This window comes from Protopterus annectens, chromosome 14.part0 (assembly GCF_019279795.1).
Source record: "Protopterus annectens isolate FY-2018-M chromosome 14.part0, PAN1.0, whole genome shotgun sequence".
Taxonomy (NCBI): Eukaryota; Metazoa; Chordata; order Ceratodontiformes; family Protopteridae; genus Protopterus; species Protopterus annectens.
Window position 1 is genome coordinate 437,964,536 of NC_056748.1, and position 16,098 is coordinate 437,980,633.

The 16,098-nt window shown below is 41.4% G+C and overlaps 1 protein-coding gene across 2 annotated transcripts in view; it reads left to right on the top strand.

Moving 5' to 3' along the window:
- JAKMIP1 (janus kinase and microtubule interacting protein 1) overlaps window positions 1-16,098 on the top strand; it is a 2,220,219-nt gene that overhangs the window by 1,334,277 nt on the left and 869,844 nt on the right. The gene's annotated exons all lie outside the window — the stretch shown is intronic.

Sequence of the window (16,098 nt, forward strand, 5' to 3'; positions counted from 1 at the left end):
ACCTGGAGGTATAGGTATCCTTGATACATATGGATACACCCCCTCCTTTTGTGTTTTGGTCCATGTTCTGTGGCCGAAATGTGTGGTATGAGTTGTAGCCCAGTAGTGCTCGGGTGGTCTGTGGAGCCTTGAACCAGGTTTCAGTTACTGCATAGATGTCGACGTTCTCCATACTGAGGAGTGCTTCGAGCGCATACATTTTGAGATTTAAACTCCTGGCGTTGAGTAGCATAACCCTCATTTTTTTATTTGTGATGTTTACCGAGGTGGGTTTGACTTTTGAGCCTTGCCTAAAAAGGGCACTAGCAAGAGCCTTGGCCAGTATTCGAAAGCCTAGGGGTGACAGGTGCAAGCTGTCTCTTGCTGAGCAACAAGGCCTGTTAAGCATGTCGTCCCAGGCTGACAGACACTGGATCCCCTTTGAATGACACCAGAAGCTTAGCCAATTGTTGAAATTGATCATTTTTTCTTTATACTGCTGTATCATTCTTGATGAGGGCAGGATGCTAGTCAGGGTTCATACCCGCCTGGGCTACATGATCAGAGAGCTCTTCCATGTCTCTTTTCATGTAGTCTAGGGAGGTACATCTCAAGTCATTCACAAGTCATTCACACCAACATGAACAATGACAGAGTCATATCTGTACTTGTTCTGGAGTGACCTGAGTGCTTATGTTATGTGGCGGATTCTGGCTCCCGACAGGCAGCTAACAGTAACCTTTTCCTTGTCCAGCCTAGTGAGTGGGACGTCAGTGTGCCTGACTATAGAGTCGCCTATACTAGTGTGTTAGGTATGTTATTTTGCCTTAAGGGCTGCGGCACACTGATTTTGTATTTTATGTGTGTTTTTTGGGTGTCTGCTTTGGAGGTCCGTGATGCTTTTGCAGGTTTTTATTTAGAGCCTCCGAGTATGATTTTGTGTATTTATGTGTATTTTTTGCCAGTGCTGGTTTAGTATGTCTATGTGAGGCTGGATGTGTGGTGCAAGTGTTAACCTTCGCCTAATGACTGCTTGTTCCAGTCTTGGGTGGAGAGAGCTTAGCCTCCAGTTTAGCTATATAATTGCATCTCTTGCATATGTTAATGTTTTGTGATAGGAGGAGAGGGTTGTCTGTGTACGTGAGGCAGTTGTAACATTGCTTCAGGATACCCAGGTTCATCAGCTAGACTGGAAAGTATACTTGAAATTGCCCTTTGGTCATGCCTGAATAGTTGGGTGAGCTGCTTAGTCGCTTGGTTGGTGAGGGATGAATAATGAGCCTTGCCCTGCTGGGCAATCAAGTGTCTGTGTATATTAGTGCTTGCTATTAGGTCTGAGCAAGTGCTGGACTGTAGGATGCTTTTTAAGTGATTAGGTTGAGAGTTGGACTACTTTCAAGGGAAAAACTGAAGAGAAGACTTGGTGGAGCCAGGATAAATTTAGCCCTAGCTAACCGGCGCTGCCCAGATGTTCAAAACCATGCAAACACAGTTTTTACAGTAGGGAAATGAAAGAGATAGAAATTAGCCCAAAATGGCCCACAAACTACTAACTTCTGGGCTGGAACCACTCCTCCAGGGACAGATGGCTGCTCAAAGCTCCCTCTCTCACATGTGAACAGAGACACCTCCCTCTATCCAAGTAAGATATGGGCAACTCAGAAAATTGTAACAGCCCTGAATTCAGCACTAGTCTGAAAACTGGACTATACTAGCTTAGAAAGGTGGGAGACCAGGACTTTTTTTTTTTTTTGAAAAGATAAGGCAAAAAACGTAAAAATACACTTAAAACAGCTTTAAACGACTACAAACAGTAAAAAATACACTTAAAACAGCTTTAGATGACTACAAGCAATCATATGTTTTTTTGGCCCAGAGATGTATAACAAAATAAGGGATAAGCCCCCATATTGTATATAAAAAATACACGTCCGTCAAAAGTTATTAGAACAGACTGGGACTTCTTTAAATAGGAAAAACAGGCATGAAAAAATATGGCCAATGTTCACAATGTGTTAGTGTACTGGATGGTGAACACATATTGGAAGGATAGTATATAGCATTCAAGGGCATTTCACATACGAGTCGAAAAATGTATATATTGCTTGCTGTGATTTATGCCCAGCATTTTACATGGGTAAAACCTCCAGAAAATTTAAAGAAAAGATATATGACCATTTATTAGATATTAAGAAGTGTAAGACAACAATTTAAGACAGCAATCCAGCTCATGGCTTCAAACTTATTGTTGTGGAGCAGGTGGTGTTTGATACCAGGGGTTATATAGTGAATGAACATTTTGATAAAAGTGATTTAAAGTGGCAGTTATGTTTGAATGCCACAAGACCACCCGGTTTAAATGACGGATGTTCTATAGCCCCCATTTTAAAGTTAAACGATTGGATGTCTTGCATAGTCTGTTTTAGGCTATTTTAGATGGATGGTTTCTTTTAAAAATTATAAACACACAGGTTTCTGGTTGGTTTTAATCAGCAGTTGTGGTTAATTTAAATACTTAGTGAGTTTTAACTGTGTCGTTCTGATGAAATTCCTACTTTTGTGAACAAATGTGCTTAATAAATTGTAGTTTTTCCTTAATTTGGAGTGTATTGTTGTCTGTCCACCTGCCAACACACAGGATCTACAGTTTGGTTGTGTTTTTATTAACCCAAAGTCTTTTTGTTTTAGTTCTTTGGTTTGTGCACAATGGATGCCTGGCTTCAGACAACTCCTTTGATCAGCAGTAAGCAATGGGTGAGCTAACCTTACTTTTACAGCAGGTCAGTCAACAAATATGGAGTAATGGAACCCATTTGGGGTCACAGTGTTTGTACAGGGATGTCGTCATTAGCAGCCAGAGACAGCTTTGGGCTTCCCATCACTCAGTCCACTCCTGAAATTTCAAATGGACTCACTGCAGTAAATAATTTTGATTTGTATTTGTGGAAGTCTAACAATTTCAGACTGGAGATCCCTAGGAATAGATCCAGTGTTCAGGAAATGAAGGGTTTGTTCATGAACAGCTGGCTGTTTTTGATGAAAAAAAGCTTTATTCATTCAAAAAAAATTACAATTAGAGAATAGTTATTCACAAAAAAAATATATAGCTAACAATCGGGTCCCTAGGCGGCTGAGAATATAGAAGTACCCTAATGGTGTGCAAAAAGGGTCCAATTACCATTCAGAACTTTTCAACATTTTCAACAAGGCAGGTGTTGAAATATTGAAACGTATGGTTAAATGTAATGATAAGCAGATATAGTCCTTATCCAGTGAATTAGATATTCTTAACAATTCTATCATCAAAGACGTATTGATAATCAATATCTTGTTGTTGTATTAAAGCCAACAACCTGTAATGTTTACTATTGCTGCAACTTTGTATCTCTATTTATCATATACATGATGTGGAGCTTTCTAAACTGGGCATCCGCTGAAAAAGGACCTGCATCCAGTCGGAATTTCCCAGTAAACAAATGTAAATAAATAAATAAAAATTTTATTTGAACATTATGAAACTAATTACATCAATATATTCAAGAAAGCGGATCATTTATGCAAGGACATTCTGTAGTGGAAAGTTAACAAATGTAGAAGGGATATAATAGAATATAACAATGGTCCAGCCTATCCAAATCCCCCTTTCAATCGGCACTCCCAAATGACTGACAGTGTCAACGGGCCAATTGAGCTACAACAGGAAGTGACAAACACAGAGTATTCAAATGGGGCTCCTTCTGGGGCAGTCCCTTTGGAATAGGAACAGCTGCAGAGATCGGAGCAACTTAAAGACAAGGAATATCTAAAGAAAAACTTTTACAAAGACCATTTCAACAGACAAGGTGCCAAACCAAAGAAATATTTCAACAAGAACAACAAGAAAAGTTAATTCCAGTTCCAGGTACCTTTAAAGACAATATTGTGGATGAAAACCTCACTGCCCGTCCAGAACTGGTAAATAATTATTTTAAAAACTATACTATTTATAATTACACCTGTAACCCCCGTCAGTGTCAAACATATTGATTTATTGTCCAACAGTGTCAAACATATTGATTTATTGTCCAACAATGTCAAACATACAGATTTATTGTTCAAAGTGCTAAGTTTCATTAAAGCCAAACGTACAAATATAACAGAAGCTCTTATAGACCTTAAACTATACATTCGTAAACTAAAGGCTTATGGTTTTCCCAAAATACTGGGAATTAGAACACTCCCACTATTAGTAAGAGTAGTTTATTTAACCCCCCCTTTAAATAATTGTATTTTGATGCTTGAAAAACTGTGTGAATATGACATTGAGTGTATGTAACAAACCAGTTAAGAACAAATGTTACAATTTGACAAAGGATGAGAGCTCTTTACTTAGAGATTTGGCAAGACAGGGAAATAAGTCATAAAACTGGATAAGGAGAGTGGGGTGGTATTCATGACTAGTGGTGATTACAGCAGTAAGATTATGTCTTTGTTATTGTCTGACACTTATTTCAAAGTCTCTAGAAATGAAATTTTTATTGCTTATGCCAAAAGTGACACCTTGTTGTATGCTATGTTGATGCAAGGCCGACTTGATCAGCGGGATTATGAATTTTTGAACAATGATAAGCCAGTTATAGCAGGTATTTTTGGCATCCCAAAGATCCACAGAAATTTAATAGATCCTCCCCTCAGGCCAAATGGAGACGCAAAGAGATCTAAAACACAAAAGGATCAGTCAAAAGTATCCCACAAGTCTGTAGAGATTAGTGAATTTTTTTTGAAAAGCTGAATACTGGTAAATTTTATGAAAATAGCATTTTTGTGAATGACCTTTTTCTGTTATTCCCCACAGAAAGGGGTTATTGTGGTTTGAGGACATGTTGTTGGACCTTAAAAAGTTTGATAGTTGTCAACACTATCATTGTACTTATGGAGACAGTTCTCACTAACAATTTTTTATTTTTTGAAGGGCAATGCTTTGAACAAGCTACTGGCATAGCCACGGGGGCTGCTTGTGTCTCCAGCTGTGCCAATTTGGTCATGGCTTACTGGGAGAAGGAATTGATTTTTAACAGTGATTATAGACATTGTTGGACTTTTTACACTAGGTTTTTGGATAATATTTTTATTTTGTGGACTGACTTGGAAACTAGATTCGTCAAATTTTTTTAATTATGTTAATAAAATTGTCCCATTTTTTAAGTTTTCCTGATCCTTCAACAAAGAAAAAAATCTGTTTCTTGGTTATGGAAATTACTGAAATTACTGAGAAGGCCAGTAATCCTCTTGGTGAGGTGCTTTTGTGGTCTATCAAGCTGTTGGAACTGTCTTGTGAGGTACATCCGAAATGGGGCATTGTACTCTATGATGGGTCTGATGAGTGAAGAGTAGAGGGGCACTATAACCTCTCTATTTCTAGATGTGAACCCCCTAGTAATTAGATGGGCCACATAGAAGGATTTCCTAACTACTTTGGCAATATGATTGTCAAAGGAGAGATTACTATCTACCTGGGTCACCAGATCTCTTATTACCTCTTCTGTATTAAGGGAGCTGCGCCTATGTGGTAATTTGTGGGTGTTTTGTTTTTCCCAAATGGGATGACTATGCATTTTTTGGCATTTAGCTTGAGGCCATGACTTTGACACCAGGTGTCTGTCTCAGTAAGGCCTTTTTGGAGGATGTCCGTGTCAGACGGAGAGTCAGTTATGGCTCCCAGTTTGCAGTCATCGGCGAACTTGGTTAGCCATAGTCCTCCTGTGTTTACCTGTACTTCTGAGAAATATATACCAAACAGTAGGGGTCCCAGAACTGAGCCTTGCGGGACACCACTTGTGACTGGTTTAGAGTCAGACTTGGAGCCCGCTATTCTTACCATGTGAGTTCTGTCTGCAAGCCAGTTGGCAACCCATCTTGTGACATAGGGGTTTATGTTCAGGCTGGTGAGTTTTTCTATAATACCCGAGTGAGGAAGGGTGTCGAACGCCTTGGTGAGATCAAGGTAGGCTGTGTGAACCACCTTTCCCTCGCCTATGGCCTTGGTAACTGTCTCGAAGAAGTCAACCAGATTTAGTAGGCATGATCTGCCCTTAACAAAGCCGAACTGGGTCGGGTTAAGTGTTTGGGGGTTCCCAATGTCTTTGTTAATGAGTTCCATGATGATATGCTCCATAGCCTTGCAGACCGGGCTAGTCAAGCATATGGGGCGATAGTTACCAGGGTCAGTTGTGGGTCCTCCTTTGTGGAGCGGAATAACCATTGCTGTGTGCCATTCTATGGGCATGTAGCCTGTGGAGAGGCTGAGGTTGAACAGCGTGTTTAGGTGGGGGGGGCTGGTTCGTTCTGTAGTTCGTGCAAGATGCAGCCTGGGACACCATCTGGCCCCATTGATGCTGTGTTTTTGGCTTTTGAAAGGGCTGTTTTCACCTGTGCTTCTGTGATTTCTGGGACACTACACTTTTCTGGTATTGTTGTGGGCCCTTTTGAAGGTGAGAGGGAGGTGAAGTTTGCACTGAATCTACCTGCCAGTATGTTGGTAATATCAGTAGGTTCAGTATATTTTGTGCTATTTTGCACCATCTCTGAGCATATCTGCGAGTTGCCACTTAGATTTTTGACATAGCTAAATAAGGCTTTGTGGTTATCTTTCGAGTCCTTGGCTATTTTTCTTTCGAAGTTAGCCTTGGATGATTATATGAGGGACCTTAGTTTCTTACTGATACTGATCAGGGATGTCTTTCCTTCTTGAGATTTGCTTTTTTATGAACTAGTTTCCTCCTTTTGTTGTATAACCTGTTTATGGCAGGGGTCCACCAGACTGGCTTCCTTCTCTTAGGGGAGTCTTGGTTTTACTAGGGATGGCACGATCCATGCATCCTTGTAGGTGTTCATAGAGTGCTATTGTAAAGGATTCTGCATCTTAGGCAGTGTTATCCTTTAGCGCGGGGGCTGTGAAATTACCACCTCTGACTTAAGTAAGGTGAAGTTTGCTTTAGAAAAGTTTTTCACTGTGGTTTCCTTGGTTGGGGGTGGTGGTGGGGTGTGGACATCCAGGGTGATTAGTTTATGGTCTGATCTAACCAGTGACAGGTTTACCTCCGGTACGGAGCACCTGTCGCTCATGTTGGTGATGACCAGGTCCAATATGTTGTGGCCTCTGGTAGGGGAGTTTACCAGCTGATCCAGGGCATTTGAGTTGATAAATTCCAGGAAGCGCTGAGCCTGGGAGTTTGTACTCAAGTAGTTTTCCCAGTTAATGGTAGGGTAATTGAAATCTCCCAAGATCAGGGTGTTCGGTAGGACCTTCATGTTTTCCAGTGTCTCCAGAAAGGCAGAGTGGTGGTCCTGGGTCATGGAGGGTGATCTGTAGCGGGCCACAATTTGCATTGCAGATTTGCCCGATGTTAGTTGCACATGGATGATCTCAGAGGTATCATGCTGCACCACTAACCTGGAGGTGTGGGTATCCTTGATGAATATGGATACACCCCCTCCTTTTGTGTTTCGGTCCGTGTTCTGTGGCCAAAATGTGTGGTATGAGTTGTAGCCCAGTAGTGCTGGAGTGCTCTCTGGAGCCTTGAACCAGGTTTCAGTTACTGCACAGATGTCGACGTTCTCCATACTGAGGAGTGCTTCGAGCGCATGCATTTTGAGATTTAAATTCCTGGCGTGGAGTAGCATAACCCTCAGTTTTTTGTTAATTGTGCTGTTTACGGAGGTAGGTTTGAATTTTGAGCCTTGCCTAAAAAAGGCACTATGGGGGCAGCAAGAGCCTTGGCCAGTATTCAAAAGCCAAGGGGTGACAGGTGCAAGCCGGCTCTTGCGAAGCAACCCGGTTTGTAGTGCATGTCATCCCAGGCTGACAGACACTGGATCCCCTTTGAATGACACCAGAAGCTTAGCCAATTGTTGAAATTGATAATTTTTTCTTTATACTGAGGTATCATTCTTGGTGAGGGTAGGATGCTACTCAGGGTCAGGATCATACCCGCCTGGGCTACATCAAACTCTTCCATATCTCTTTTCATGTAGTCCAGGGAGGTACGTCTTAGATCGTTCACACCAACATGAACAATGACAGAGTCATATTTGTACTTGTTCTGGAGTGACCTGAGTGCTTTTGTTATGTGGCGGATTCTGGCTCCTGACAGGCAGCTAACAGTAACCTTCTCCTTGTCCAGCCTAGTGAGTGGGGCGTCAGTGTGCTTGACTATTGAGTCACCTATTACTAGTGTGTTAGGTATGTTATTTCGCCTTAAGGGCTGTGATTGTACAGCACATTGATTTTGTGTTTTATGTGTTGTCTGGTTTGTGACGGGAGGTGCAGGTTTTGTGGGTGTCTGCTTTGGAGCTCTCTGATGCTTTTGCAGGTTTTTATTTAGAGCCTCCGAGTATGATTTTGTGTATTTATGTGTATCTTTTGCCAGTGCTGGTTTAGTAGGTCTATGTGAGGCTGGAGGTGTGGTGCAAGTGTTAATAAGTCACAATGACATGATTGTGCTATGCAAAAAAGTGAAAATCTACACATTTTAGACTCATTGGTTTGTAGTTTTTGGGTGTTGTGGGCTGACTGAAGGGTTTATGTTAGGGCATATTTTAATTTGGGAATTGTAACATTTTTGTATGTGGCTGTTCAGGCAGGAGATGAGATAACACAGCTTTAGTTGTAAAAGTACTTTGGATGTGATATTGTCTGTGTGAGGTGTAAAGTAAAGGAGAGGGTCAGGAGTTAGCCCTTAGGTACTTTTTTTGTTCTATGTAAGGAATAGTTGCCTTTAAGTCTCTAATTAGTAGGTTCCTAGGTAAGTACTTGGCTCTAGCTGCCCATATGGGCCATTTTAATCCTAGCCGCTTTCCCTTTTGGTGGTTGAATTATTTGTTTATGTATTGCTTTTATTTACCAGGGAAGTCTGACTGGGAACACGTCCCATTTTCAGTGGAGATCCTGGGAGAAAACGCTCCATTGTACAGAATGAGTCGAAGGGAGTCGTACAAGATTTACATAATAAATGTACATGAATACATAAACCAGCAGTACTATGATAGTTAAAAATAATAAATGAACATACATAGAACAGTAAATGTACATATTTAGAATTTTAATGATTATAACAGTTAATGAAAACAAGACAGTTAAATGAATAATGCACTAAAATATTAGCTAACCTGAAGTTTATAAAAGTCTTGTTACTGCCATATAGAATCAGCTGAAAATATTGAGTAGGATACAGTGAAGTAATTATAAGATGAATATGATTACAAATTATGAAGGAGTATTGAGGAGGTCCAGGAAAAAAGGAGATAGAGATATTAGTGGAGAAGGGTGGATGATAGTCCGATAATCAGAGATTGTGAAGAAGTAGCTGTATTATGGCCAGTTAGATAAATGAGTTGTGATAGTAAGGGTTTGGAGATTATCCAGGAACATCACATGTGCATAAATGGCAACTGTGTAGGTAGGACTTTAATTGAGTTTAAATGATTTTAGGGAGTGTTCTTGTATTGCTAGTGGGTTGGAGTTCCAGGATTTAGCAAGGTGGTGGGAGAATTGTGATGTGCTAGCAGAATTGTTGGGCTTGGATACATGTAGTAGGTATTTACCTGGAATAACATGTCTGTCCCTTTTTGTGCTTGACTGGCCTTAGCCCATCCTGTGGTCAGTAATAATGTATTACCCCTACTAATAATAACTGGAATCATACCATAGAGGTAATTTGAGGGGACCCATTCATGAGATAAAACATTTAGGACCTGCCTGCCTCCATTATTAGTACAGGGGGCAGTACTGGGGTAAATTTCCTATTATCCAGCCATAGATCCAAGTTGCACTTCAATATGGACAGGGATGATTTTGAATAAGGATTTTGGTGGAATTAAACATCTGTTTGAGTGACGCCATTTACACACAAATGAGAATTTTAACTGTAAATTTGATTAGAGGGACTGGTGTGTTTTGCTGATGTCAGTCATACAAATGTCATCTGTGTACATTGTTTTGACTGGAGAGTCAAGAATGATGTCATTGATAAATAGAAAAATAGAGGATCCAAAACAAAACATTTTGTAAAACCAGTGTTAAGTCTTCCATTATCTGTGAACAATCTATTGCTGAAAATCTGAAAGGGTCTTTTTCAGTTTTGGAACCACAACATTTTATTGCCCCTGAAGTTTAATTTTCTGTGTTTATATAAGAGAAGGCTGTGGTTGACTGTCTCAAATTCCCTAGTCATAACCACAAAAATGACAATTGTAATAAGGTCAGAGTTCATATTGTAGTATCACGTGATCAGTTGAAGAGAGTAACACTGTGTGGTGATAAAGGAATTTTTGCAGTCATGTTGCTGGTCACAGAGAAAGATATAGCTCATTTTTTTAAAAAGTTACTTGTACAAGAGCTTTTCAAGTGTTTTTGTTAAAGGGCAAAGATTGGAAGCAGGCCCTGTAGTCTTTGAGTTATGAGGGTGAGTAAACTTTTGGTAACAGTATGATAATGGCATGTTTGAAGGCTGTTGGGACATTAATTGTGGTGAGGGATAAGTTAAATATTTGAGTAATTAGTTTTGCAATTTTGTTGGCTGCAAGTTTGAGAAATATGAGAGGTAGTTAGCTGAATTTGCTACTAGGATTGTTTTTCAGTTTTAAGAGAAGCAATTTAGTTTCTGTAGGGGTTCATCACCAACTCTCTGTTTTCCCATTTTCTACATGGGGTCAAGGTGTTAAGTCAGCTGTCGTTGTATCTCTTAATTCAGTGTCACTCTCCTGTATTCTTCAGCAGTCATCCCTGACTATCACTGGTCTTCTCTCACACAATCCATCCATCTCTTTGCTAGATAACCTTGTTTCCTCTTGTCTTCTTCCTGCCTGTTCCAAATCTTCTTCACCAGATTGTTTCTGCTTTTTTGAACATATTCCCAAACCACCTTAATATGTTCTCTTTGACCTTCTCTGGAATTGGAGCTACTGTTCACTTCTGCTTTGATATACTCATTTCTTATTCTGTTCCTCAGTGTGCATTCTACCAGCCATTTTAGGCACTTAATCTTTATCACCTCTAGCTTCCTCAACTGCTCTGCCTTTACCTCCCAGGTTTCTTTACCATGTAGCAGTACTGGTCACCTTACTGTTTTGTACATTTTAATTTTCATAGGATCATAGGAGGTTACAAGCCTAGCCAAAGTACAGCCCTTGTTCCCAAGAATATCAAGGTATTAAGCAGAACTAAGTCAACAACTACTGCCCCTGTTCAAGAGGGACATGGGTGAAACTCCTGGGGTGAATTTGCAGTTTTCTATCCAGTTATCCAGGTTACACTTAAATAGGATCAGCGAGGGGCTCTGCTTCACCTGAATTGGAGGGTTGTTCCAGAGGAGAGGTAACCTTTTTGAGACATATCTGTCTCTCCAGCAAGTCCTGTTGATGTCACATACTCAGCTGAGTTCCCTAGATTGAGCGCATCTTACAGCATTTGATTTACGAATGTGCAGTTCTATGCGAAGTTCATGTCCATTATAGCAGGATCTCAGATTGCTTTATTTGCAAGGCAGAGGTCACCTTGAACTTTTTCATTGGTTTCTTTGCATTAGCTGTTTTGCTCTACGCTAAGTTCACTTTTTTGCTGCTGCATATGTGCACTTTGGCTGTATTTCATACCAACTGCTGCTTTTATCTAATTTAAGTAAAAAAATCTGTTCTGCTGTGCTACTTTTTACACTGTTGCTTATTTAAGTTATGGAAAAAAAAGCATTTCTCCTTTTTTATTCTGGGTTCCTTTGCTCTTCTGTTGGCTGTAGTATAGATTGGATTCAGACTGGCTGAATCAGTTCTGTTTGGGATTGAGCACTAAAAATCAGGACATCTTTTCTTGGAGAACCCCCCCCCCCCCCGTACCCTCGTGGCAGGAGAAGTACATTAGGACTATCTAATTAAAGGTTTACTGGTTCAGGGCTTAGTTTGAGCTTTTTCATTGGTTTCTTTGCATTAGCTGCTTTGCTGCTGTTTGTGCATAGCACACCACCTCTTAGAGGTGGGTACTTTTGGCGGTTATAGAGCCAAACTTCTTCTGTGTTAAATTTCCCTTAGCCCAGTGTCAGTGCTCCTTCGGAGGTTTCTAGTGGTCCTGCTCCACTATCAGCTGGAACACTAGGCATGGCATCTTAAATACCATCACAAGTCCCACCCGTTAGCCCCTCCTTATTTAGACCTCTTCTCCTGTCCGTCTACCTTACCTGGTCCTTCCTGTCCTCTTCCTGTTCTGACCACATTGATTTACCTTACACTATGGATAGACAATTTTCAACAGTTTCTCCAGCCAGCTTGGTTGAAATTGGCATCCTGAAGCAGAGTAGCAACTGCCTCGTACACTGACAACCCTCTTATTCTAGTTCACACATTCAGTATGTGAGAGATGCATCACCTAGAATCCATGCTGTCCCATACACCAGTCAGTACATTTGACACTGAGCAGTTTGTCAGCATGTACACCTCTCCTCCTTCATCACCCAAAGCAAAACACATACCTACCTTTGCGGAGGTCCTCATCAGAAACCTACCGAATCATCAGAGACCTCCCAAATGCAAGCATGCTTCACATAATGCATCCTCTGTGAATCACAGTACACATAGCTGCTTACATGCATTTGTCTCACCAGACAAGTCCTTAAGCCAAAACACAAAACCAATCGTCTTAGTCATAGGCAATTCCATTGTGAAATGCACAGATGCCCCGCACACCAAGTTGGATAAGGAAAGGATCACAGTCAGCTGTCTGTCAGGTGCTAAATTCTGCCACATCACACACACACTCAAGTCTTTCAACAGCAGGTACTGCTATGACTCAGTTATAGTCCATGTTGATGTGAATGACTTGAGATGTACCTCACTGAACTGTAAGAAAAGACACATGATTGAGCTCTCTGATTGTGTCCCAGGCAGGTATGTCCCTAGCCTTAAGCAGCATTTTACCTTCAGCTAGGATGATGCCTCATTACAAACAAAAAATGATTTACTTCAATAATTGGCTTAATTCCTGGTGTCATTCTAAGTGGATCCATTACCTGCCAGCCTGGGATGACATGATTGACGGACCTCGATGCTTTGCCAGAGATGGTCTTCATCTGTCACCTCTGGGATTTTGGTTACTGGCTAAGGCTGTTGCCACCCCCATTATGCCTTTTTTAGGTAGCATCACAAGGACAAAACTCTCAACTTAATAAGACCATTTAAAAACAAACTCAAGGTTATGCTGCTCAACGCTAGGAGTGTAAATCTGAAACTGCACTCACTGGAAGCACTCCTCACTCTGGAAGATGATGACATCTGTGCAGTCATCGAGACCTGTTTTAAAGCTGCAGATAACACCCCAGAATTACCAGGTTACAATTCCTTCCACACATTCAGACCTCAAACTGAAGGTATGAGAACTAAGGGAGGTGGTGTATCAATACTCATAAAAGACAAATACACCTCAAGACTGGTTAAACAGAGTGACTCTCCAGGTGCAATTAACCAATGGTAAGATCCCTCTTCAAATCATTGCCAACTATAGGACTCCTCCTTTGAACCAAGACACCCACTCAGCCTACTTGGAACTACTTGAATTGATCAAGATACAACCAAACACCCTGGTTTTGGGTGACACTAATTATCTGTCCATTGAGTGGGTTAATTATGCATGTTCTAACACACTCACCCAGTGGTTTCTGGACTTTATCTCCAGTGCACTGGACCAGATGGTTGACACTCCCACAAGGGGCACAAACATTCTGGATCTGGTGCTCACCAGCATTTAGGATCACTCTACCACCCCAAGTGTGCTGCCCTCCCTGGTGAGGTCAGACCACAAATCGGTCTCATTGGAGGTAACAATAACACCAGACGCCCCCCCCACCAGCAACTAGACTGAAAAACTTCAATAAGGCCAATTACGACCTCTTACGTGATTGCATAAACAGCTTCATACCCTCTCCCTTCACTGATGGAAAGGATATTATGCTAAGTTTTACACTAATGCTTCATGCGAGCATCTATGCAGTTGTATTAACTCTGTCATACTTGATGGGACCAAAGCAAGATCCTCAAGGAAGAACAAACCCTCCTGGTGGACATCAGCCATTAGCAGGCTATACAATAAGAGGGAGAAATTGCTGTCTAAGAGTAGGAAGTTACGGTCTCAAACCTGGAAGCACTCCCTCCTCAACTTAAAGGGCAAATAAGACATCTCGTAAAGTCCTCTAAAGCTACTTATGTATCCAAATTAGCATCTCTATCTAAGGAAAACCATAAGGCTTCTTTAGCTACATCCGAAACCTGAAAGGAAAAACCCAGATTTGCACAGAAGTTGTAGCTAATGGTACTACATATACCTAACCTGTGGATATAGCCAACCTGCTGGCTGACAGGTTCAGTGCAAACTTCACTTCCCTGCCCCACCACATGAAACACAAAGCATCCCTACCACCTGTCCCCCACCTATTATTTCCAAGGAGCAAGTCTTAAATGCCCTCTCCAAGGCAAAACACAGCCTCAGTGGGACTAGACAACAGCCCAGGCTATGTTCTCAATGGATTAAAACAGGAATTAGCAGCACTGCTGGGTACCTTGTTCAACCACAGCCTTTAGCACAACAGGTTTCGTCCTTGATGAATGAAGAAGAGCTATCGTGGTCCATTTGCATAAAGTGGGTGCATCCATGGACCCCAGGAACTATAGACCCATAAGCCTAACCAGCCTTATCTGCAAGGCCATGGAGCTTATCATCGTGGACCTTATCAACATAGATATAGGTAATCTATAAACACTCAACTGTACCTAGTTTGACTTTGTCAAAGGGAGATCTTGCTTGTTAAACTTGATGGACTCCTTCGAGACGGCCACCAAAGCACTTGACGAAGGTAAAACTGTGCATACGGCCTAGCTGGACTTAGCCAAGGCCTTTGACACTATGCCCCACTCTGGCATTATTGATAAATTCACCCAGCTGGGTATCAACCCATATATTGTTAGGTGGGTTGCAAACTGGCTCACTAGTAGAACTCATACAGTCAAAATAGGAGAGACTACCTCCTCCATCAGACCCGTAACCAGTGGTGTACCACAGGGGTCTGTTCTAGGGCACCTACTGTTAGGAATATACTTCTCTGAATTACAGGCAAAAACTAAAGGTCTGTGACTGACAATTTGCCGATGACTGCAAACTAGGAGTGGTCATTCAGTCCCCTAATGATGTCAGTGTCCTGCAAGAAGGACTTGTACAGACTAATAATTGGTGCCACAATCATGGACTTACACTCAGTGCCAAAAAATGCATTATTATCCTCTTCGACAAGGGTGATGTTCCTGCAGACTACTCCATAAATAGCAATACCTTAAGCACACAATCACTGGTGGGCGACCTGGACATGCAGGTTGATAGCAACCTTACCTTTGATCACCATGTCTCCACAGTAGTAAGAAGTGGATTCTATGTTGCTTACCTCATAAATAAGGGCATTGCCTCCAGAAAAAAGAATGTTATAACCGCCTGTACTCCTCACTCATCAGGCCAATAATGCAGTGCAATGCTTCCTTTGGTATGTACCTGTCTAAGCACCTGCAGCAACTGGAGAGACTACAGTGGTTTCTTACAAAGAAAATTCAAGGTCTCCAGCACATGTTATATGCTAACAGACTGAAATTACTGTCTCTCTACTCTGTGTTATACAGACTGCTCAGAGGTGACCTGTGCCTTGCATATAAAGGTAATAGCTGACTCTGCATTAATGGAAATGCTGCACATTCCGCAGTCAAACATTACACATGCCGCACACTCAAGGGGCCTTAACCTGGTATGACACATCAATAAAACTTGCTGCAGGGACAGATTTACTCTTGGAGGTTGCTTTCAATCCATGTTAAGTATAGCCCCTCAGTGACCCTATCTAAGTGCAGTTTGGATGGTTGGATGGGAAACTGTAAATTCATCCTGGTGTTCCCACCTGTGTCCCTCTTAGATATGGGTAATAGGTGCTGATTTAGTGTCTACCCATAACAGAAACTCTTGGGAACAAGGGTTAACTTGGCTAGGCTTGTAAGGGCCCTAGGGCCATTAGCCTAGCAACCTCCTATGATCCTATAAGACCCTGAACTTTCCTTGTAATAAAC